This window comes from Pleurodeles waltl, chromosome 8, assembly GCF_031143425.1.
Source record: "Pleurodeles waltl isolate 20211129_DDA chromosome 8, aPleWal1.hap1.20221129, whole genome shotgun sequence".
Lineage (NCBI taxonomy): Eukaryota > Metazoa > Chordata > Amphibia > Caudata > Salamandridae > Pleurodeles > Pleurodeles waltl.
Window position 1 is genome coordinate 1,251,396,532 of NC_090447.1, and position 25,399 is coordinate 1,251,421,930.

At 42.3% G+C, this 25,399-nt stretch overlaps 1 pseudogene; it reads left to right on the plus strand.

Moving 5' to 3' along the window:
- Positions 1-820: 820 nt before the first annotated feature.
- LOC138249593 (6-phosphogluconolactonase pseudogene) lies at positions 821-25,026 on the plus strand (annotated as a pseudogene).
- The last annotated feature ends 373 nt before the right edge of the window (positions 25,027-25,399 follow it).

Sequence of the window (25,399 nt, forward strand, 5' to 3'; positions counted from 1 at the left end):
CCAATGAACCAAGTGCAGGGTTGACTTTAATTTCCTAGAGCCAATATTTTTGTCATTTCCATGTTGATGATCAATTGATTGGCCTTATAACAGGTACTAAACACCCTTCATTTTCTTTGAAGCCCTGCTTGAGTCAAGTCCAGTAGGGGTAGGTCATCGGTGTACAGTAAGGAAGGAACATGATGATCCCACATTTTGGTTGAAAAGGAATGTGTATTCTGAATTACTGCACAGAGGTTAGAGGTTAGCAAGGTATGTTGCAAAGAGAGTAGGGGCACATTTGACGAAGCCCATTCTCAACTGGAATTTTATGAGATAGCAAACCTATTCGATCTCGTTCCACTCTAGCTCAATTAACTCCATGCATTTATTTTACAACCATTACGAAGCCCCTGGGAATTTTCATATCTTCTAGCTTACTCCAAAGGGTCTTCATATTTACGAGATCAAAGGCTGAGTGGAAATCAATAAAACAACAGTAGAAATTAACCCTTGTTTTTCATTGCTTTCTGGTCCGGTGCCCAGAGACTTAGGCACTGATCAACGGACTCATGGGCCCACATTACGAACATGGCGGGATAGCCCGCCGGCGACCATGCTGACAGTCGACGGAAGACCGCCAGTGGCGGCAGCAGGCATCCAGCCATATTCTGACGCATGGAGCCTCACCGCCATTGATGGCGGTGAGGCCCGCCATTCGCCATGCTGGTGGTCGGTGGCGGGGGTGGATGCTGCTCCACCCTCACCGCCACGTCAGTCCAGACACCGCCACGCCTATAATGATGCAGCCATAGGCATCGCGGTGTATGGAGGTGTGGCGATGCCGGCAGAGCAGCATCCAAGGAGCCCGTTCCCTCCTGGAGCAGTGCCACAGAACAGGTAAGTGATGTCCGAGAGGGAGAGGGGGGCGGGTGTGTGTGTTGAGTGTGTGAGTGCATGGGGGTGTGCGTGTGTGTTTGTGAAGGGGGGGTTGTGTGTCTGCGTTTATGAATGCGTGTGTGCATGTAGGGATATCGGTGCATGTGGATTGTGGATGCGGGGGGGTTGGGGTTTGGGGGGGACCTGTATGGAGGTGGGGGGTGGGGAATGGTGAGGAGGGATTTGGGAAGTCCTACAGGGAGATTGGAGGGTGGAGGGATGGGGGGGGGTCAGTTTTCAGGGTTCAGGGGGTGGGGCGGTTCTAGGGGCTTTGCTGGGGGTTATGGCAAGGGGGGGCTGGCGTGTCACATACAGGAGACAGGAATGAGAATTCCTGTCACCTGTATGCTTTCCGCCAGGGATTACCTGGTGGGGTCTCCGCCAGGAAATCCCCGGTGGAAATGGGATCATTATCCCACCGCCAGTCTGGCCTCCACCACTGGGTCGCAAGTGCCTACCGTCGGCTCGTGGGTCGAATCTGGCCTGGCGGTGGGTAGTAGTTCACTACTGTGTTCATTATATGGCGGTCTGAACCTCCATACCGTCTGCGGTAATGACCGCCAACGCCGACGTGGCGGTCATTACCGCCGTGTTTGTAATGACCACCATAGTCTTCTTTAAACCTTCCCTGTCCTATAGCAATAAGGTTGTTAGTTTCAATCTAATCTTTCATGTATTGGAGGAGTGCTTTGGCATACATTTTAGCCCCAACATCCATCAGACAGATCAGACAGTAGTTTTGTGGGTCAGAAGCAGCATTTTATTTATGTATGGGCTTGAGGATTGCTCCTTTCCAACTATTTAGAACATTTTCTGTTGGTGTGAAGAATGTGTATGCTGGTTCGAATATTCTAATCCACCAGTCAGTATTACTTTTGATGGTTATTGCAGGCAAATTATCTGGAGCCTGCGGCTCTAGATAAATTGAGGGTTGATATTATTTTTCTTAGGGAGTTGTCGATATGTCAGTAGACCCTCATTTACCTTGTACTCCTCATTCTGCATACATTTGTCTCTATCCTCATAAAGTTTGCTAAGAAAATGTATCCAGGTTTGTAAAGGCACCATAAAACTGTGGACACTTGAATCAATCTTTCTTTATTTCTGCACTAATCTCCAACATTACTCATATCTTTCTAAAATACATCTCTGATCACTTGCTACCAATTTTTTTTATAATAGTTTGCCTTATTTCTTTTGATTCGAGCAGTATATTCCACCTTTAATTTACAATAGTTTATTTGAGTCATAAAGTAACGGTTTTTATCCACTTGTTTTGTCTCAGCTGTCCCATCTTCCTTTCTAATGCCTGACATTGACTATCCAAGCATTTGGCTGTCTTAGTAGACCTCGTCAGGCCTCGGTTTGCATTACTAATTCTCTTATTTGAGAAGATTTAAAGGCAATTTCCAACAACCGCTATTTTTTTAAGAATACTTTTTACCAAAACACTTTTTATCAACCACAAATCTTTCCAGATTAAGCATACTGAAACTGAGTAAGTAAAGTTGGGAATCTCTTCGAATATGTTATCTCGCAAGGTAATACCTCGGTTCTCTTTATCATTTTCAGGTTAATTTCCTCTCTTAAAGGGAAGTGGTCGCTGCCCTAGCTGCCTGAAAATCTGTAAAGAGGGCAAAGTTCCAAGATTGTTGGCAGCGCTTGATTTGAGCCGGTGGTTTCCAGTGTGGGGGCACCTGCACTTATTTTTTAGGGCAGGCACTTCGTTTTCTGCCTCAAGCATTTACTGAGAGCAAAAGGCACATGGGAAAGACAGAGGAAAAGAAAGACGGAAAAGCGTCACAAAGGGAGAAAGATGCAAGAGTAAGGTGAAGGGCAAGGAGTGCCTGTGAATGGAGTAAATAGGCCCGAGATGGCTTCAGGATTAGCTGCTTCAGTATTCTGTGCTCACACATTTAATTGCAGCAGCCACGTGTTTCAGAGGATAACTTTGGCACCAGCACGTTTTTATTTAAAAATGAAGAACTGATGGTTGGTATATATAATCTATGCGCCCATTCTAATGCTCTTATATAAATATTTGCGAGGTTGGGCAATCAGTTACAAAACGACTGTTAAGACAGATAAAACTCCTGTCTGACAAGGCTTTTTGCATTAATCGACCCATACTTGTTTTGACACATTTCGGAAATACAGCCTGCAGGATGTTGTATGAGGCCAACATAGACCCCAGGATAAAATCCTTTTGAATGGATTCAAGCGAAGGTTAGTCACCCAACAGTATTGCCGACATATTTACATACATATTACAGATTGTAATTCAACCAACTTCCAAAAATTGAATTTCACTCATATTATACTGCTTGCCCCCTAGTAATACATACACCTTTATCACAATCACAGATTCAAGGGCCACAAAGGTCTTATGCAAGTTATATAACATGCTTGCAACCAGTGACTTTCAGTATTTAGTTGCTTTACCTCCTTACACAACCTTGGTGGAAATCAAGGTGATTAGTCCACTTGACGGATGCCCTGTACCCAACAGTCTCCTGTAAACGGATAATCATATTTTCCTCTAAAACATTGAGAAAATATTCAGAATCTAACACTCTATTTAAACCATGTACATTTCATAAGGAGACCCTCTCAAGTCTGGTAATCTTTCATCCTAGTCTATATCACTCATGCCTCTGTTTCCTGCTTCCTAACCTGAGCCCAGAAAAGCATTTCAGCTTTGTTTAAACAAAGTTGTGTTTCCCTATGCCTCATGAGTTTGTGGAATGGATACTTGTAAATTACCTCTAGTAACCACTACCGCATGCCTTTGGCTTTCCCACAGGTCATCATTAAGCAACAGACTGAGTTGGTTATAGGATGGCCCTAAATCTTTATTTAAAAATACATTTTCTTGACCTTTTAACAATGCTTCAACATGTATTAGCATTATGCCTTGACCAGTTAGTTCTTTCACAGGAACTCGGAATTAATATTTTTTAATCTGAATTATTATTTTACAAGGGAGTGAAACTCTACTCTTGAAACCTCTTTCCCTTTCATATAGGAGTCAAACCCTATATGCTTCATATCTCTGAGGAAGACCTTTAGAGAAAGGAACAAGCTTGAAAACCTGTTGTAATTTAAATCTATTGAAGGGTCTCTATTTTTTTGCCTGATCTTTGGAGGTCAAAATATAATAGTGAAGTGTCCTCTTTGCTCTCATCCTTAGTCTTACAAAATTCACTATTTCTTGAAACTCTTGCATTTTGTATAGATCCCTTGTTATAGGGCAGTCAATTCGCTAAACTAAACCTGAGTGTTCCTTTTCTTTTTAATTTGCAAGATTTCTTTTATTTTAATCTGAAATGATAATCCGGCATGATTTAATAAATCAAATGCTACTACTGTTCCTTTCAGATTAAGGAACGTATTATTGCCTAGCCTGTTTCGGGCTAACAACGTTTTTCGAGGCTACCCTAGTCTTATTCCTGCTTTGGCTATTTTTGAAGTCACGCTATTTGCCGTCTTCCCTCCATGTTTGACATTTTTTAGAGGGATGGCTTTCTTTTGATAATTCTAGAGTTACTTCTAGTTGGGAACTGTGTCTGTAGATTGCTTGTTCTTACAATTACCATTGGACTTTTGGAGACATAGGGCCTCATTACAAGTGTGGCAGTCTTCAGACGGCCACACTCGCGGTGGTGGTCTGACCCCCACATTAAAACCCTAGCGGTCAGACTGCCAGGGAACAGCCAGCACTTCCAGGATCCATGATGGGTCGCCACGAAGGCAGCGGCCACCCTCTCTGGAGTTTGGCAGATGGTCTTTCCGGTCTGCCAAATTCTTAATTAGGCCCATAGACTGAATATTTCTCGTCAGACCTCCATCGATTTTAACTTTTGGCTCACGAGCGGTCGGATCAGTATCAGGGTCTCACTAGGCGCATGTAGGTTGCAATGCGTGCACTAGGCCCCCCAAATTCACCTGAGGTGCTGGAGGAGTTATGAAGGGCTGCATCTCCCCATTAAATTTGTTGGGGTTATACGTCAGTCAGCTGTCAGCTGGGCTCTCAAAACACCTGTTAATTTGAAGATGCAAAAGGTGCAAGCAAACAAAACCCCCAAAAACAAACGGAGTGAGCAGTCTTAGCCAGATTCTCCCATGGGCCGAAATCTACCTGAACACAGTCTGAACAAATGCACGCTGTTTGGCATGTGGGAATTACAGAAAATCTGACAGCGTTGTAACACTGCCAGGAAATGCAGTGTCTTCCCTGCATCTTCCACAGGCTTTCTGGTGGGCACAAGCATGGCGTTGAGCTGCAGAACATAACGACACTGATACAAAAGAAGATTATGGGAAGTCAGAAACTTTTGTAAAGTAATTTCCCACCTTAGGCAAAGGGTGTAAAACTACTATTACAAGCAGGAGTAGGTGCCTTTCCGGTGTGTGTGTGTTTGTGTGTGTGTGTGTGTATATATATATGTATATATATACACACATATATACATATTTATATACATATATATATATTCGTTGAATATCCGTCGGGACATCCACAATCACCACACTGGAACAAGAACAACCGCACCGAGGACTCCAATACATTTTTAGCTATCTTATTTGTTTTGAATGTTTGAATGCTCGTAACATAAAGTGCAGAAAAGTACAATACTGTAGAATTATGAATAGTAAATCTATATTTATCTATATTTACTTACCTCATTTATATTTGAGTAGTCAATATTTTTTCAATATTTTTGCTGCATTATTTTGGAAGGACAATATTTAAACCCAGTAGTCTGGCACACACATTGATCTGTCAACCCACTATCTTTACGGGACAATTTACTGAACGCCAGTATTTTGAACGAATGCTATAGCTCTGCCAAAGCCATTACAGGGATTAGTAAACCTTACTAATTACTTATCCTTATAAAATATTTGTAATTGGCAAATTTATCCGGCAATCATCTTTGTGTGTCTTCTGACTTGGTTTAGAAATTTTCAATGTGACAGTTCTCAAACTTACCAAACAAGAGTGTTATATGCGGCGTAGGAGCCACTCACAAATAACACAGCTTTTGGGGCTGTTCGGCTGCATTCATCCTCCGTTGCACTGTGTAAGTGCAAAGCCATAGAAGATACAAGTCTACAGATTCTGCCATATAAATGCCAAAATCTTGGACTGGAGATGGGCAACGAAAGCATCCATAATGGGGAGAAGTAAGTTTCTGAATAAGTATAAAAACCTAAGAAGAACTTCCATGTATATCAAATTGATTAGTCTGATTAAAGTCAATGACAAAGAGCGCAGTCTCTTTAAACTGATGAAAACTTGTTGAAAGTTTGTAAATAGCAGACCATGTTTCATCACAAACATCTACGAGTAACACTTAAGTATTTTACAGATTTGACCACAAATGGAGATTGAAAATTATGGAAATTCAAGGTGATTACAATAGTTTCATTTGTGAACATGTCAGAAATTCTGGAGTTTGTTGTCTCCTGGGACTGCAGTCACTGTTGCTTAACGCAGCCACATTTTTCAGACCTCACAATACAAGCATGCCATGGACCAGCCTTCGATATTGTGCCAGATGGCCCTTTGGTGGCTGGGGGGGGCAAAGAAGGGTTGAGTTAAAGATTAGCAGAGATCAGCACTTCCTGGGCAAAGTGGAAAGATACATTACATTCCAGAAGGGCGGAAAAATTCCAGAATAGCTGGAAAATTCTCAAAAGAGCTCTATAGTTCCTGGTCAGGAACAGCTAGCAAGATTTAAGCACCATTCACATTTTGAAGCGCAACATCGGTTGGTGGGTTCTCTATTCTTGTGTCACAATTCGCACCTTTTGGGTTCCCTGCACCTTTTTTTGGGTTTGCTTCCCTTAGGTTCCCTTGGGTAGTTATGAACTCAACTTGCTGTCGTTTAGGAATACCTGCTCCAACTTTAAACACTCCAAGTATTCCTGGCATCGCTAATATAAGAAGCGGACCTTTGAATTTAATGCTCAAACTGCATCCTGGATATCTATGGACTAGTCACAGCCCCTAGGCTTCCATACCGTTGTAAGCCAGTCTACTGATACTCACAAGTTATTGTATCCTGTTGTTCAGAAGTATATTTAGATGAATGGTACCTTTCCTTGTAGGATTACAGACGTTACCAGTCACTTCATTGACGATTGAGGCTTCTTGCACCATGCCTTCAACCAGTGGTGCTCTGGAGGTCAGTGGGCTAACAGGTGTACGGAGTGTTCTTTTTCTCTCTGCTGCCCTTCTCCTTTTTCCTTCTGTGCAGTTATTCAGATTCTGGAGTCCATTACAGGTTTTTATTTGACTGAAAGGGGAAGGAGTGGGGTTAGCACTGGAGTCCCTGTCCTGAATTCCAGTGTAATTCTGATAGTGTGCCCAGCCTAGGTCCTCCAAGGATTTTGATGGTAACACATTACTCGCCATAGCTCAGGCCATTGGTAAAATACAGGAAGAGATGGAGGCATCCTGATAGGAAAAGGCTTTACCCCTAGACAGGTGGAATCAGTTACAGCCCTCCAATCCTAGTTCTAGAGGCTCAATGCAGCTTACTCTTCTTGAGCTGTTTCAAATAGGACAATCCAATGTTGCTTCTGTTAGCACATCTTACAAGGGGACGCAAATAGGTCAATGAACCTTTTGACCCTCAATTAAGATGTTCCCACCATAGAACCAGTACAGGCAGACCAATAATCAATGATCAATCAGTAACATCAATAATCAATGATAATCAATGACATTAATAATCATTGGAGTCAGTAATTGTTACACACCATGACCTTTCAGTCATGAATAACCACACCTTTTAGTAAAACTTAGAATATTTGTTTCTTTATACAAACAATGCTAAAGTCATGTAAGTTAATCTTAAAATCAAATGATACACATATAGAAACAACACTGGCTGTCCAAATCTGTGGAAGAAACGCAATCTAATCAAAGGTTGGACTATTACACATTTTAAGGTTATGGTACAAATTAATAACAAGAACAGTTGCGCAAACGATATCACATAAATCTAGATTCAGCAGAGAAAATCATCAAACATTATTCCCTATTGGCAGATTTTCATTAGTGAGAATCCTTATATAACATCAGATTAGCATCAGCATGGTGGGCTTCATGCAAAACAATTTAGTAACCCAAATGTGAAATGCATCTAACTATGGCTTTATCAAAACAGTGCAGTTGGTACCTAGAAAGAAAAAGCAAATAGGCATAACAAACACAGGGGTGCAATAATACCTCTCCTTAATTGGATCGGCAAGCTAAGACAGTCTTCGTCATCAGGACATCAGTCGGTCAGCAAGGCACCAGGACTCAGCATCAAAGTTCAGAAACGCAAAGTCTTTAAGCATTTAAGTTAAGCATGTCTCTTGTCAAAATGCAAAAGAAAATATTGACCTTTCGACCAGCAAGAAAATGGGCAATGGGCTCTCTTCCCTCAGTGCAGTCCTGTTAAGTTAAATTCCCTAAAACTATTTCCCATGTCCCTATTGGTCAAGGGGTTGCATGTTCACACTTTGTCCAATAAAACTAAAACTTCAAATCTATGAATTCTACCACTACTCCATTTACATGTTGCTGATTAGTTTCTCCTGCAATGTCCTCATCATCCAGCTCGTCAGGTAACAATATTGTTGTGGCTTATACTCCAGTCAGTGTCTCCATTGTTCTCCTCCTGAAAAAGTCAGTCTCACACACATTACACTCATATTTTTACATTTAGCAAGAACAGCATCTTCTAGCAGTCGCTTCTCATTGGGAAAGACTTTCAGTTATGAGCACATTTAAACATTACAATGGAAAACCACAGTTTAACTCTCTAGGACAGCTATTTTATTAAACGTTAAGAAATACAGCTTGACATGAGGCCTGGCAACTAGGCCAAGACCTCCGTTAAGTTAAGGCCTACACTTAATAAAACTAATACGTAATACAAAACCCTTTAAAGGACACATTACTACTGAACATTTTAGATTAATAAACTATTAATAAGTACACTTCGTGAACATTGGTGGCCAGTCATCCTGATCACATTTTCAAATGCGTGCATTATTTTTCTATTGTTATTATATTTTCTATGCAAATTCATTACTCAGAATACATGAACACTCATTAATAATTGTTATTAAAATACTTGCGCTAGCACTTCCATCTTGTTCTACTTGGCTAAGGACAACTTGGTGTGTTTCATTCCATTAATTAATATTAACATTTCCTGGTTGTCGAATTATTACCTTGTCCTGGAACATTTCAAGAGAATCTTTGGAAAATACCAAATTAAACAACATGCCTATATGGGACTTATTACTTTCAGACAAGGGCTAAGAGAGCTGATTAACTACCTTAGTTATTACAATCAATTGGTCTCAGAGTCAGGATGGAAAGATGAAGCGGCAGCTTCAACCTTCTACCAAGATTTACATGATGAAAGACTCCACCTCACCAGCAGTAAACAACCTATTGATTCTTACGTTCTCACAGACTTAGCACTATAGATTGCCAGCAAAAATAACATTGGAGGGAGGGAAGAGAATAGCACACAGGATGCCTCTGGTTACAGCAGGAGAATCTAAGTCAACGGAAGGATGGGAAGAACCTGTGCAGTTGGGGAAATTACAGAAAACCTAAAAGGAGAGACATTTGCCATGAGGTCCCACTGAAATGGTTTCAGAGTCGCAAAAATATTTCGCTTAGGTGGTCATAAGGTACCAGACATATCCAATGCACAGGCCAGTGACTGGAGAGTTCCCTACTCTCAACCCTAGCTACTTTTTCACAGAATTCCGACCTCTGTTTTCAGTGCTTTCTTTCCCAGCTTACTGCAAAGCCAGAGCCACTGAAAATAACCCTAGCCTTCTAGCTTTTGCAGGGGCCTTGGTCCTCCCTGTCTCTACCAACTTCTTGAAGAAGATGAGGTGGGCTCCCCTTTTCCATTTCTAGAACTGGGTTTAGTTTTTGCTTAGGGGGCACAGACAAAACCTCTAGGGTCGCTCTGTGAATACATTGCTGGGGATCCCGACAGTCCAGTTTGGAATTTCTTCGTCAAAATAAGCCTGTGAAAACAGCCCTTCGTACTCACAGCTGTTCCTATTTCCCTACTAGATGACTAATCCCTAAGAGGCCACTGTTAATGTCACTCCTGCCTTCCTGCTCAGGGGACAAGCCACTGACTTAGAGGAGGAGGGACATTAAGAGTAGACAGGGATGCACATTTACTCTGAAGACGGGCTGTGAGGCAAACCAGTTTTAAGCATATTTTCTCTCAGTCTGCAAAATTACCCTTTTCCAAAGTTATAGTGCCATTAAATGTATTAAATATCTACTTTCAGTCATGAATTAGATTTTTAAATCTAAGGGGAAAACAACTTGTAAACCCTGCTCTAGACTTTTCCAAGTCTAAGTAGGAAACAGTGATTTCTTCCTAACTAGGGCTGTTCATAGAATATGCAGCTTTGCTTTAACAAAGAATGAACTTTTTTGTAACTATCAATTTTGGGGGTATAGTTTACCCAATTTCTAGTATGTGCTGTTTTATGTATTACTACCCACCATGTAGGCTTACAAAGCATACTTTTGAGGGGACTTAGCTAATACATAAAATACATGTACATGGCAAAGGCACTTTTCCTTGCTATGCGTCACAGTAGCCACGCCAGAGTTTAATGGGGCTCCTTTCAGCCATACATGTTTCTTATAAATCTGTGTGGTGTACCTACACAGTGCAGCACACATGGCTTTTAAATACCACAACCCTGGTGAATTACTTGCAGCATCTTGCCAGGCCTTATTGGAAAGTTAAAACAATGGCCAGTACTAATTTAAAGGGAAAGCACAGCTGCTGAGCAACTGTTCTAAAGTCATAAAAGCAAGACAATTATAATCAGGGGCATGCGCTTTCTTACTAATATACTGCCAGGCCTGCACAATGTCTTCAACACAAGTTTAGAACATTCCCACTTGAACTGTAAAAGGAACCAAAAGCGTAAGCTACCAGTGGGACCTGGACGTGGGAAGGGACCCAACTACAACAACCCCTTGAGGTCTGAGACAGCACCAAAATAACCATGCAGGAGGTCCGAAGGGGAACAAGCATTAAAGAGGATTTTTTTTTTTGTTTTTATCTTGTCACATTTGCTGAGCATTCAAAGACAGAAGTCAAATGTCAGTCTAGTCTTCTGACAAATTGCTAGTTAATATGGAGACTGGTGTTTACTTTACCTTACTGCAAAGTGTGAGGATTTAGTAAAGGAACTATGTGAAAATCTAGCTAGTGTGAAAGGAAAGGGAATAGGGTGTAGTTTTCTTCTAAAACATAAGAACATTGAAACATCTATACATGAACTGTAAAAACATTTGAAAATGAATAAACAGGAACGCACAAATGAATTGCTGTGTTCTAATTTAAAGGTGTGATGAAAAAAAGCATTTTAATAGGGTCAAAGCAAATCAAGGAACTTTACTTGGTGATGCGCAAATGCAAATATTTGCTGGAACTTAATTTCCACATATTATGGTTGGTAACATTATAGTCAAATTGTACGTCTTTGCAAATTTAGTGGTCAGTTCAATGGAAAATGTGCTGTCTGTAAATGAAAATCACACCACATCATGCTTTATTAGAAATATATATGTGAGAGTGTGCTCCTAAATGCAACAAAGGCTACATATTACCCCATTACTACTATCCTGCTGAATGTGCGTGGCACATTTATGACACTTGTTGTCTGTGTGATGCTTGGATTTTTTAGAATCCCTGGAAGTTCAATGATGGAACATTGATGGCAGAACATCCAGTATGAAAATTGTTCCAGCCCCACTGCCTACTAGGGGGCCACAGGTGCTTGTACATCACTGGGAGCCTGCTGTAAGCTGTGTCCGATTCCCTCAATTGCAGAAGTTAGGGACAGAGCCGCACAATCTACTGAAGCACCGGTGGAGGCACTGTGAAAGCCTCATTGGGTGCACACTGAGTGGCTGGGAATGCTCACTTTTGTAAATGCAGAGTGTGCCATTCGGCCCTATCTGCATGATGACAGCAGAGGTCAAAGAAGAAGTTATGCCTAAGCTGCGGTATGGCTTCTGAAGACAAGACAATCACAGTATTCACTAGGTTCAGCCTGATGGGTGCAGGTCAGATGATGGCAGTTAGTATATAGACCTAGTTAGGATAGAGTGATGGAGCTGGCAAAATTAATGATTTGTGTTGTTTTTTATGCTAATAAAATGCACAGGTAACTTTAAACAACTTCTTGGGGTAGCTAATGCACAATTATTCCTTTTTAAAACCAGAAGAAGGAATAATTATCCTTCTGAGACCCATGGAAACCTGCCAAAATCTCACAAAACAAGATATTGCAACACAGAGCGAGATACTGAGAAAGAAGGAACCCGAGTAACAGTCCTATACGGTACTGTAGGAGAGGTGGGCGAGCCAACAAATCAACAGGGAAAGCCCAGCCAAAAGTCTCTAAGAGCCTTAGCATGAGCAGAGCTGAGCCAAGGAAACATTTGGCATGTAAATTGTGCAACAAATACTATGTAAAAATATGAAAAAGTTATTTATTTGACAAGACTTTCACCTTAGCACATCAGATTATATCACTGTATTGAGAGGTGCTTATTAAAAGTGACAATACCATTAGTGAATAACGAGGCAAGTCAGTTGTCATGTGCACACTTTTTGTGGGCTATATTCCTATTTTACACTGAGCAACATTATAACCCATTAAGTCATACACAAAAGAGATTTTTGTAGAACACACCCTTGCCTATTTCAAGGTTATTTCAAGGTTGTTTCATATACAATGATGAAAAATAGTAGGCACTATAAAATAGAATCATTGCCTAGGATCACATAATTTGTTCAAGTGGCCAAGACAGGCTTGATCCCACATTTTCTGGCCTCACATTGTGTAATTCAGCCACTAGATTGGTATCCCCTTCTCTCTCCTCTTTGACATCAAGGTTTAATGCTCTGTCTTTCATTCTTGGTGCATGAGTGTAGAGCATGTGTATAAGGCAGAATCCACAAGAAACCTCAGTTTATTTTGGGCTGGAGTACTCAAGAGGACCTTGAGCTGAATCAGAGCCTGGCATATGACTCGAGCCTACAAAGGCTCACCCACCTCTATGCTTTACTATGGGTACTCTGTCCCTGAAATTTAGACACTGCTGCCAGCAGTGTCATACCTGTTTTGTAGGTGAGTATATCTTATTGTGTACCCGTGCTTCATGTGAGAGGAACTTATAATGTTGCTAAATACTGCTGCAGATGCTGTCCATATTCTGTCCATGTGAAGGAAACTTGCATTGTCACTGACCAGATCAGTATGTGTTCTGTGGGTGTGAGGGAAGCGTGCACTTCTGCCTAGTGCTGCACCTGTTTTGTGTGTGGAAATCTTGCTACACTTGTGATTCAAGCTTGCACGGATACACCCAGGTACTATTCCTTACACTTGCATCAAATCTGAAATGCTGCTTGTGCATTGCATCTAAGGGATGCAGTTAATGGTGCTGCCCAGTGCCATACTTGTTCCGTATCTTTGAATGAAGCTTGCACTGGCCCAGCAGTACCACGTTTGTTCCATGTCTTTGAAATACAAAGTGTGCCCTGGCTGGCCCTGCAGTTGCATGCTTGTTCCAAGTTTTTCATGGAAGCTTGTACTGGCTCACACTGTGATACCATGCTTGTTCCATGTCTTTAAAGTAAACTTGCACTGGCCCTGCAGTACAAGACTTGTTCCATGTCTTTTTGGGAAGTGTGTGATGGTCTTGGCCAGTGCTGTATTTCTTAATCTTGTGAGCAAAGGACCCCCTGCACCCTTGATCCCTGTGCTCTATTTCTGTGTGTTTTAGATCTGACCAAAAGACTGTTTTAGTTGTCTCCCCAGTCTCATGTTTTCTGAAAAAATAATATATAATCTTGTTTATAGAAAATGGGCTTTCGGTAAGCCCACTTCAGTTATTCATCACACAGAGTGTCATTCACATATTAGTTCAGCCCTTCAGAACAGCAGACATACAACTTGGCAGTGGATCAGCCGTTTTCATCCATTGTCTTTGTTGTTAACGTTTGCTTCTGCCTAGCAGACATGCTATGTAAGAAGTTACTGTGTTACTGTGCGTCCAAAGAAGTCTGACCTCGGGAGATATTTCCCTTAATTCATCCCCCAGCAGCTCACTTGCACATGCAAACTAGTACTAATTGAGTAATGAGAGTATCAGCAGCTCAGCTGCCATTGCTAGTAGACCACAACTTTCTTAAGAAGAGTTCCCAGCATCACTAATGCAAGCTTCAAAACCATTGACAACCTTGAAACGGTATTCTGCATACTCTATAATATTTCACTGTTTCAAGATGGCAGACCGTGCAAAGCTTTACTTTTTAATTTTTTTTATTGAAGCACATGTCCACCACATTTAGTTGGCATATTTTTTCCTTTTGTTTTTCTATATTTCTTTCTTTATTTATTTTACATATACTTACACTACAAAGAAAACCACCACTTGTTTTTAACAGGCAAGTGGGACTGTATTTTAGGCCAGGGCTCTTCCTTGCAAAAATTACAAGGATCACATAGTCTGACATTTGGGCGATTTGAAAACCCCAGTGGAAATTCAGGCTTCAATGCACCTTACTTTAAGAGCTTGGAATTACACTAGTGGACTGGTGCACAATATCCACAACCTGTGTCTCCTATGACACCATCTGTCCAAACTCTTCTCCTTCCTATTGTCAGTTTTACCTGTGTGTGAGCAGTGTGCTTGTATGAGTACAGGATAGACATAATGTTTTGTGAGTGCATCGTGAAATATGTGCCTATGTGAATGAGATTAACATTGTCTTTTGTTATATGACGTGGGCGACAAGGCTAGCAAACTGCTGGCATGGCTTGACAGACAGGACTCGGAGCGGAGTGGGGTGTAGAAAGTCTTGAACGACAATGGGTTACCACAAACAACCAGTGCAGCAGTAACAGACACCTTTGGCACTCACTATGAAAATGTATATACCTCACAACGATAATGACAGAGGGGGGCTGTACTGACTTTTTGAAAGACATAGACCTAGCAACACTTATGGTAGAGGACAGGGTGACTCTTGAAGAAGACATGACAAAGGAGGAAAGAGGAGTGGTGATTCATACCCTCCAGTCAAGGAGAGTGATGGGGCCTAATTGGCTCCCAATGAAACTGTGCAAGGGCATAGTGGGTAAACTTGCCGAGTCCATGCTGGCCATGTTCCAAAACACATTTATGAAAGGTGGCCTACTGGAGGACCAACACCTGGCAATTATCGCTGTCATGCATAAACAAGGGAAACAGGCAACGGACTGTGGGTCATATCGTCCTATATCCCTGCTATATGTGGATGCCAAAGCCTTGGACAAAGCCCTGGCAATCAGGTTACCGAAAGTTGTCTCCTCCATGAGCCATCTGGATCAATCTAGTTTTATACTGCATAGGAGCACATGCCTCAATTTGCGACAACTCTACTGAATATTGCACATGACTGGGTCCACGCACATGACTGGATCCACACACCGAACAGGCTGCGCTCAAGGCCCTGGATGCTAAATGGTGTTCAATAGTATCAAGTGAAAGTATATTTTTGTAATCCTGACTAGGATGGGCTTTGCGCCTAAATTCTGTGGCTGGGTTAAGCTTTTATATCAGAAACCACTGGTCAGGGTGAAAGTCAACAGTGCGGGGTCTCAGCTCTTTGCCCTTCAGAAGGGCACGAGACAGGGATGTCCCCTATCACCAATGTTATTGCACTGGCTGACCTGCCAAGATCCACTCGTTTGGGGATATGGGGTGCTGGGGGCTGGGGGCAGCTCATCTCTCTCTATGCAAATGATGTGTTGCTCTTTGTTACTAAACCGACCCTTTCTTTTGATAGACTACTGCAAATTTTTAAGATCTTTGGGGACCATTTAGGTGACTGCATTAATCTTGATATGTCCCTCTTCTTCTCCCTGATGGGTAATATTCCAAAACGTACTGCCCATTGCAAGATCACGCTAATGCTCAAGGGATTCCAATATCTGGGAATATATGTCACTCGTGATATGATGGAATTTCTGCGTAAGAACCTATCCCCGAAAGTGGATAGACTACGCAAGGATGCAGACCACTGGAAACACTTACCACTTACATTAATAAGCAGGGCTGCCTTATACAAAATGATGACACTTCCCCGCCTCCTGCATATTTTTCAGAATGCTCCTTTCATGGTTCCTACCGCATTGTTTCAGAAAATAGACCAGGAGGTTAGGACACTGCTATGGAACGGAAATAGCTTGTGGATTGCGTTGTGCAAGCTCCAGACAAGAGTCTATGATGCAGGACTTGCAGTCCCTGACATACTTAAACATTACTGGGAGACGCAAGACGTGGTGGTGACTGAATGGGTCTCTGGAGACCACACAGAACCGGATTATCAGATGGATAAAAAAGCAATGGGTCACAAGAGGTACTATGCAGATGGGGGCAGGAATGAGTTGTGCCAATACACACCCAGGCAGTTGTGAGGATATGGAGGGTAGCCATTCACTACTTAGGATGGGAGGAAAAGCTTACTACACAAACCCTACTGTGCGAGAGCAAACTCTTGCGGGAGGTGGTTAACCTAGCGGGATTCTCAAAGTGGTCCCTAATCAAAGTAGAGCACCTGGAGGATACTTGGATGGAGAATGCACTAGTTACATTTGGGATCTCACACCAAGAACACATTAAGGCAGAGTCCCAAAGATATAAATACTTACAGTTGGGCCATGCCCTCAAGAGACATATAGACGGAGAGGAACAACTGCTAGAGGCAGCGCCATTAGAAGACCATCCACTCATGGAGCCCATAACAGGCCACACCATCTACACAGTCTTCAAAAACTGGTTAATACCTCCCCATTGTGACACTGAGGGAGATATTGGGGGGGAGGGGGACCTAGGACCCCTTGAAGATGATGACTGGGCAAAGGCCCTCCAGAGCCTGCACGAAATAACGATCTGGGCCCAGTTTCAAACAATACAACTCATAATCCTGCACAGGTCATATTTCTCCAGGTCTTTCTCCAAAAGATAGGAAGAGGTTCTTCTGAGCTTTGCCTGCAGGGTTGTGGGCAAAAAGGCACATTCTACCACATACTCTGGGAGTGCCCTATGATACAGCTTTACTGGGGAGAGGTAGTGACAAGGATGACTCAGGTAATGGTTTCAACAGTCCGCCTTGATCTGAAATGGCTGCTCTTGTTCATTACAAGAGAGGTCTCATAGATGAGGTATCAACAGGCATGGGTGAGGCTCACAGTGGGGGTACCCAAGTGTAACATTGCAAAGGTGGCCCACTGCCCATGAATCAAAGATTAGGAAACAGATTTGGATTGGTGTCAGAGGGCCGAGCATGGGAGGGCTGAGCATGTTGTTTACCAGAGGAGAGGCTGCCTAGAAAAAGGAAGAAGGCATGAAGCCCCTGGAGTTCGTTTTGTGGTACTGAGAGAAGGAGTAGAGGGCAGGGTGGGAGGGAAGTAATACTGCAACATCATGAGATAACACTCTGGATTGACGTTATTATGGCCAACTGGGTTCCACCTTAAATGTAGTGATCTATATGTGTGTTTACTCCTCCCTATTATGTTGTGGTCAAACTGTATTCAAGATGATCGCTGCAGTTTACCTATGGTATCCTCTGTATGATGTGCTCTGTTTAGTAAAAAGAAGCTTAAACAACATTGCCTTTTGTGAGTGCAGAGTAATTAGTTTACAGGCTGAAAGCGGTGCCTGCGCAAGTGCAGAGCGAGGCATATACCTGCATGAGTGCAGTGTGAGCAATGTGCCTATATGAGGGCTGCTACACTGACAGCAACCAATAGAAATATTTAATTTTCAAAACTGGACTAACAGCACCAAATTATAATTTACACATGAGTTATCCTTTGCATCATAGGGAATGAGATGCTGTGCTCCCTCTATAAAAATGTGTAACAGTGGATAAATTAACACATCTCTAAAAGTCGTTTCAACTCAGAAATTGGGATTTACGGGAATTATGAAGTACTAGGAGAACCCACAGTATTGTATGATGGCAGAAACGTCTTCCTTGCTGATATAGTGTTAACAGGGGAATAATGCTGAACCCCCCTACATATGCATTGGCATTGTTAATGGACAGCAAAATGACTGCATGGGTCAGCTGGAGTAGTGGGTCTTCTGAGTTGGAATCTCATGTGTGGGAGTGTCCAATGCTTTATTTAGTGACAATTACTACAGAATAGGGCAGAGGCCAGTAAAGTTACGTTTTAATGATTCTTCAGAGACCAACGAAGATTCTTCCTCCCAGAGCTCCACTGTTTGACATGAACTTGTATTTGATCCATTGTGGGTGGGCATGTTTCTCTCAAGGTTGAATTGGTCATTTGAAATCCTTCATACCATAAAGGGAGAATTTCTGGCATACTTCAGAATAACTGAACACAGGCCATGGGCTGCACAGAGGCCAACCACGCTGCACACGGGCATGACATATAGCTACCTTTTGGGCACGAGCTATAGTTACCTTAGATAATTGTAACTTTAACAGGTGAATTTCTGTGGTTTGATGTGTTTGAATGTGAGCCTAACTAAAATGTCCCTGCAACCTTTGTTTTTTTAAGTAAATTTCTATGTTTTTTAAATTCTATTTCCTAACTATAAAGCCCCTGTAACCTTTGCTTGTTTTAGTGAAGATTTAAAAAAAGCTAATGCCCTGCCATAATGGCACTTTTATACCAAAGTCTGTCATATTACTGTCACAGTCTGGGGGACAGGGCTCAAATGTAGAGGGCTCGAACCCATGCAAATTAACACCACCTTCTTTATCAGAACACAGATAGTGACATGCATTGGAATCCTGCAAGAGTCACACAGCACCACCATTGCTTGCCTTTGTATAATGGACGGTATAATACTGCAGGGCTGTAACTGAGTTTACAGCCAATTGGTATTGCCCAACTCACGATGGGCCATTTCTCTCTGACATGTTTATAATTATAACCCTTACATATGGGTTACAGAGCCTTCAAATGCCCTGGTTTGGTAAAGCTCTGCAAAAGAAGAATATTTTTCATAAATACTGCTCTTAATACAATCGGATACAGCTGAAATCTGAAACTTCATGTCACAATTAATCCAAAAACTTCAAAACCCTCAGCTGCGAAATTAAAGACATGTTCCCAATACCTTATTTAGGCATCTATTCTGAAAACATAAGTTATTGATAAAAATGATGATAGCAGTACTCTGTCATGGACTAAGGCATGGTACCTATGGTATGGTACCTGCAAATATATGTAATTTTATGTTGTAAAATGTCCTGTGTCTGCTTTTGTTAGCTGGCAGCTAGGATGCAAATGACGTATTTCAACATGAGGAACCTCTTTTCTGTAGCTTCTGTTTAAAGATGCTTTCAGTGAATTTTGAATAACGAAAGCATTACAGTCCTGTCTGTAAGAATTGTTTTCATCATTGATTATTTCAATTCTAAATACCTACATTCTGTTTCTGCTGACATTTTGGCAGGCAAGAGGGCTTTTATCATCACTACGCCTTGCTCTCCTATTATGTGCCTGAAGAAAATATACCCTCAGAAGAGGTGTGAATGGACGGAACAATTAGCTGTTCTCTCTAGCAAATATTTCTACCTTTTGTACAGTTGGTAAGTGGATCCGCTACAATTATCTTTGACTTCTAGGTATTGAGCACATTCACAGTACATTTATTTTCAGCTGAAACTGCAGAATCATACCTTCCTAGAATGTTAATTCCCCTGTACTCATCCCTGTTTTCCATTTTCAAACAAAACCTCAATAACATTATTTGAACGTGAATCTACATGAAGAAAGCTTTACCAATGTATCTGTTATCTAGTTTATGTGTATCTATAGGAATGACTAGGGGACAGGATTTTTGCAATCACATAAATGAGCAATTACCAAAGTTAATGTACAATGCATGCTCTGAAGAAGCATATGACAGAGCCTACACAAAACACCACTAATAGCAAAAACAAAGCAAACCAATAGGTGGATTGCACAAGCGCATATCCCAAAGTTCCTGTCCCCAGCTCGCAGTGAAGCTAATCATGGAAGTGTGTGCATTTTAAACCTTCACTTGTGAATCATTTTAAATAATAAAGGAACATACAGATTCACAAAACAAGGAGAGCAAGGTGAACCGCACAACAGATTTCAATCAATCATTAAAATTAAAAATGGTAGTAAAAAGTATAAGTAAAAGACTGTTATTGACAGAGCAAAGTCCCAGTTGGAGATTGTGCATAAATAGGAAACTCATTATTTACTAAAACGAGACTGGTAAATGTAAACACAGGCTTAGTTCAGCTACTCAGCAGCCCAACTCATGACATTGGTCACATCTAAACGTGTCCTTAATTCTAATCTCATCTAAGACTATAAGAGGGAAGATAAAATAGGCATCAAACCCAATATCACTCCAGGCTCAAGGCCCTCAGCAGAAACTTCCTTAACATTCAACCAGCCACCTTCAGTCAATCACTTCTAGCCATCATATACTGTAAACCCATCCGATGCAGACATGCAAACACCAAAACAATTAACCTGGTGGCACTACTTACACCCGGGAAACAGACTGAGACAATAGCTAAGTTATGGTACTCAGCTGACCTCTGAAAATTAAACAGTCAAGGAAAATGTTGTTAAGGTCCTAGATGTCACCAGTACCCATTGCAAATATCAAAAACACAGGAAAAGCCATAAGCGAACTCTTCATGATCTAGAGTGAACTGGTGACTCCCCTAGTCTACTCCCCATCCTGTCTTCTCTCAAACACTTTAAGATTACATAATGACGTTCCTAATTTATGAAATTGACACTCCATCTAGCAGCTTGTCAGATTTCCTACACTGCAACTTTATCACTCCAAAGACGCCCCTGAGTTCTGCTCTCTTCTGGCAGTTCAAGTGCATCATGAAGGTTCATGTCGTACAGATCTTCTTCTTTGATAAAGAGACCTCTTCATCATCACACATCTGCAATACTAATATCGCAAAACTAAGTTTTCAAGCTGGATCACTCATCACCCCATTTGTGAATGCCACATTTACCACGGGATAAGTTCCTCTGGAACACTAGCATGCTGTCCTTATCTTTACACAATAAGACTGGCACCTCACCTGCACCTAGAAATATATATTACACATGAAGAAGAATGCCCTTCTGAAAAAGAAGGCCCCTGACTTCTGACTCCTGTTGGAAGAAGAGGATGCAAGAATATCTGACTCCTGCTGGCACCCAGGAACTGGAACTGCTCTCCAAGTGTCACTGGTTGGTACACTGAGTGTCTTCTCCAGGACACAAAAAAGAAGGATTCCTGACCGTAGAGGAGTACAGCCTGCAAGAGCCCTGACTGGAGAGAGACTAGTGCCTAGTGCAACAGGGGAACCTAGGGGCTACAGAACAGACCATCATTTTTACACCAGTTGGATTAAAATTAGACATAGTCAGTTTCTAACTTTGAAGGACCAGACAAGGTCCTGAGGCTTGCTCAGAAAGGTTACACCATAGGTGGACTAGAATACCAAGTTCATACCTCTTGAAACTTTTTTCTGTGCTGAAAATGGGTTCAGCAAGACCTCTCAGTAAAGGTATCCAGTCCTAGTGCACCCTCCCTGGGTATAGCTTCCAGTCTTGCCTCGCTGGAGGACTCTGATAAAGTCCAAAGTAAAATCTTAATCCAGGGAAAGGTGGCAAAACCATCCCTGCCATGAAGAAATCTCGGCAGCTATGAAATCAGAGGTTTTGCCACCAAAACCAAAGGATTTGGTGGAAGCCTGACAATGGTACATTCAATTTCGAGAAACCCTTACTGGCCTTAGCCTTGGACCTTGCCCTGCTGAAGAGTTTTGATTCTGATTTCAGAGGCTAAGGGGCAGATTGAGAGACTGATGGACAAACTGTTGTTTCACTCTTATGGGTGACCTGATTTGTCCGTCAGGGTGGTGATTTACCTGTTTTTACTGCTTGGGCTGATGGACCACCTTCATCTTCAGTTCCCCTGTCCTCTCTCAATGGACAACCCTCTGTTAATATTGTTATGGTAGACACTATATTTAGAGCTGCCTGCTGTCAAATTGGGGTGAAGTAACCCACGCGATGGAGGATAGCAACTGTGGATGGAGTTTATGATGGCAGACTAGTCTGTCAACAGTGATGGATGCTGCCAAGATACACCTGTTCAAAATCTACTCAGTAAATAACACCTGCAGTCCATACTACAAAAGACACTCCTCAAACCACACAAATCAATTACCCCTCACATCATGCAGCAGCAGAAGAACTCCTGAGTGGAAACTTTTAGACATAGCTGGTAGAGGACATCCCAGATTCACAGATAATGAGCCAACTGTGACGGTGTATGAAATAATTAGAATTGAGCCCCTATTTTCCGGAGCACAGGTCCAGGCAATATTTATGTGGCAGAGAAAGGTGTGGGCCGAAACTGTGGATAAGGTGAATGCTTTCTCCAAAGCCAGATGCTCACAGGAGGAGATCTGCAAGAGGTTGAACAACCCGCAGAGGATGAGTCTATTCCCTCACTCTCCAGACACACCAAGAGGGCCTGGCAACTGGAGGTTGGTCTCCCAGACCCCTCAACCTCCTTTCCTGGGAGGAGGACGTGTTGTCCATATTTCAAATTAAAGACATTGTGGGAATTCCAAACAGAGTGGAGACTGGTAAGTACAAACAATAGCTCACTCTCACTAACTAATTTACTGTCTCTGCATTATGCCCCCTACAGTCCTTAACACAAGTCTCTCAAATAAATGCAAGCCTTTCACACAAGTATGCTACCTGATGTGTTCCTCAACTCAGTACATTCCCAATGCAACCACAATTTACCATTTCCTCACTCTGGAACACCATTCTTCTTACATTACTGCTTTTTAGGGAACCCATTCAAATAGGCGTAAAATCATATTTTGACCACAACTCACGCCCTTTTCTATCTAACAGCAATATCCATCAAGTTACTCATCCCACTTTAAGATGCCCCCTCTCTTACTATATTCAGATAACACATACTAACTCATAGGAGCCACTATAGTACCATATCAATAATAGCCAGTAGTAAAAGGTTAACCAGATGATCTCTTGTCCTGGAACTACACTGTTCCAGGTCAGGGCTTTCTTTTACTATATCACTGTACACAAAACAAGACAAATATTGGATAAAGTAGACATTTTTTTCAAATTTATGTGCCTAAGAAAATGGCTCTCTAAACCCATATGTAGAGGGTACCTGAGGAAAGGTTGGCCACATAGTTTGCAGCACACCTAGGTCAGCAAATGTAATGAGCACAGTAGGCCACAGCTACTGTGCTTGAACAAAACAATAACAAAAAGTGCCATAGTGATGTACTAAAAACAAACATCAAAATATGATAGATGCAACAAACCATTATCATGACATATCCCATTGGAAATATTAGTTGTGTACTTACTCTGAAATTACTAATCCGAGAAATTTAGCAAGATATGAGGACGATCACAAAGATTTCAAATGAACATGTAACTCAGAACAAATGTGGATTAGCATAATATCTCCAAACACCACACAATGACTGTATGTTATTCCACAAAGAATAAAGGAATATTGAAAGAGAGAACATTCAGTCACAATACTTCACTCTGCATGCCGGGCTTAGGGTGCGCCAAGGTGTCAGTCTTCCCTTTGGGCCTGGAGCTGGTTGCCCCGCCAGCGGCGTTGGTGTGGCAGGAAGTAGGTTGGGGCTCAAGGCCAGGCAGGCGCTTCTCGCTCTGTCTCTTGGGGGCAGCCTGGTGCAGCTGCTGAGATGCAAGTTGCCGCAGAACCCCCAGCTCTGCTCCCACTGGCTTCTGGCCTACTGCAACAAGTACAGGGTGCCCTTAGAGGACCCTGAGAGCACTCACAGGCAGGACTGAACTCAACTCCTGTCCAAGATCTCCATCCCTGAAAAGCAGGTGCCAACTATTAACCCCTCCTTGCAGTAGAACAGGTTGCCTTCGATTACAGTAAGAAGCTAAAAGAGGAGTTCCCTGGTCAAGAAATTCATGTATTTGATCTCCTAATTTTGGGTATAGGATCAGATGGACATACCGCCTCCCTTTTTTCCAGATCACCCTCTTCTACAGAAGACACAGAAAATAGTTGCTACTATTAGTGATTCACCAAAGCCACCATCGGAGCGCATAACGATTATTCGCCAGTTCTCAATGCAGCACAAACTGTGGTATTTTTGGCAGTCAGAGAGAGCAAAGCCTCCATTGTCAAGAGAATCCTAGAGACGGAGGAAGAGAACCCTTTGCCAGTGGCACAAGTCCGGCAGGAGCATGCCAAACTGTTCTGGTTCCTGGATGAGGTTGCTCCCAAGGAGCTAACTGGGCCAGTGAAGAATACTCAGTCCTGCAGAACCAGGGATTGCATCCAGTGAGGAGCAGGCAATCCTGAAGCGCTTCCTGCAGAACTGGCGCACCACTTGCTGCAAAATGTATCAGATCTAGGGGACCAGAGCGGTAGGCCCACAAGAGGCACTAACCTAGCACTTGTCATTTTGATGTTTGTATGTGTGTATTTTTTATGGATCAGAGGGTAGTACTTTGCAGGGTTGTGTCCTGTGTGTGACGCGTAGGACCAGGAGGGAGGGTGGTCATGTGATTTTGCGCATAGTTCTCATCTAGCTCAGTGGTAATGAAGGAGGCTGCTGGGAAGGTTTGCTACCATTTTGTGTGTAACTTTTACCATGATGTAAAGTAAATGCCCCAAACAAATGCACACTTTGTATTAGTAGGCCACTCAGCATATCTCAGGTACACTTCTTAAAAGTAAAATCAGGCCCTCCATTACTTTAGCAGGGTGAGGAAATTAAGTGATGAAGTGTTTAACACTAAAGGACCAATGTTCAATGGCATGTGTATTTGTTGTTTTTTTCAAGGCAATTTACCAAGATCATAGTCATCTGCCTCTACAGCAATGTTCACTCTGGCAAAGGATACAAGATCCCAAGCCTCAGTTGGACCAGCACTCCTGCAGATGAGGAAGATCTAGATGACTAGACTAGCCCATCAATTTGGCTGGTCAGTGCCCTACATCTCACCTTGCCACTGAGGATACAATACCTAGAAAATCAAATCCAGCAGAGTTCTGTCTCCATTACCAATATCAACACCCGCACAAGCCCACTGTGGAACCACCCCGAGAAACTATGGCCACCTCTGACCTCTTTCCTGTAACAAGTACAGTCAATAACTTCTGCTGTGAGAAGAAGCCCTAGAGTGGAGCCTCATTTACAGCACCAGAGTCGGAGTTGGAGAGAGTGAATGAGTGGAGCCGGAGCTGAATGGGGTGAACAGGAGACGAGCAGCTGGAAGTGTGAAGTCCAGAGGTCCCATGGTAGATTTCCACTTCTGCAGTCCCCGGCAGATACTG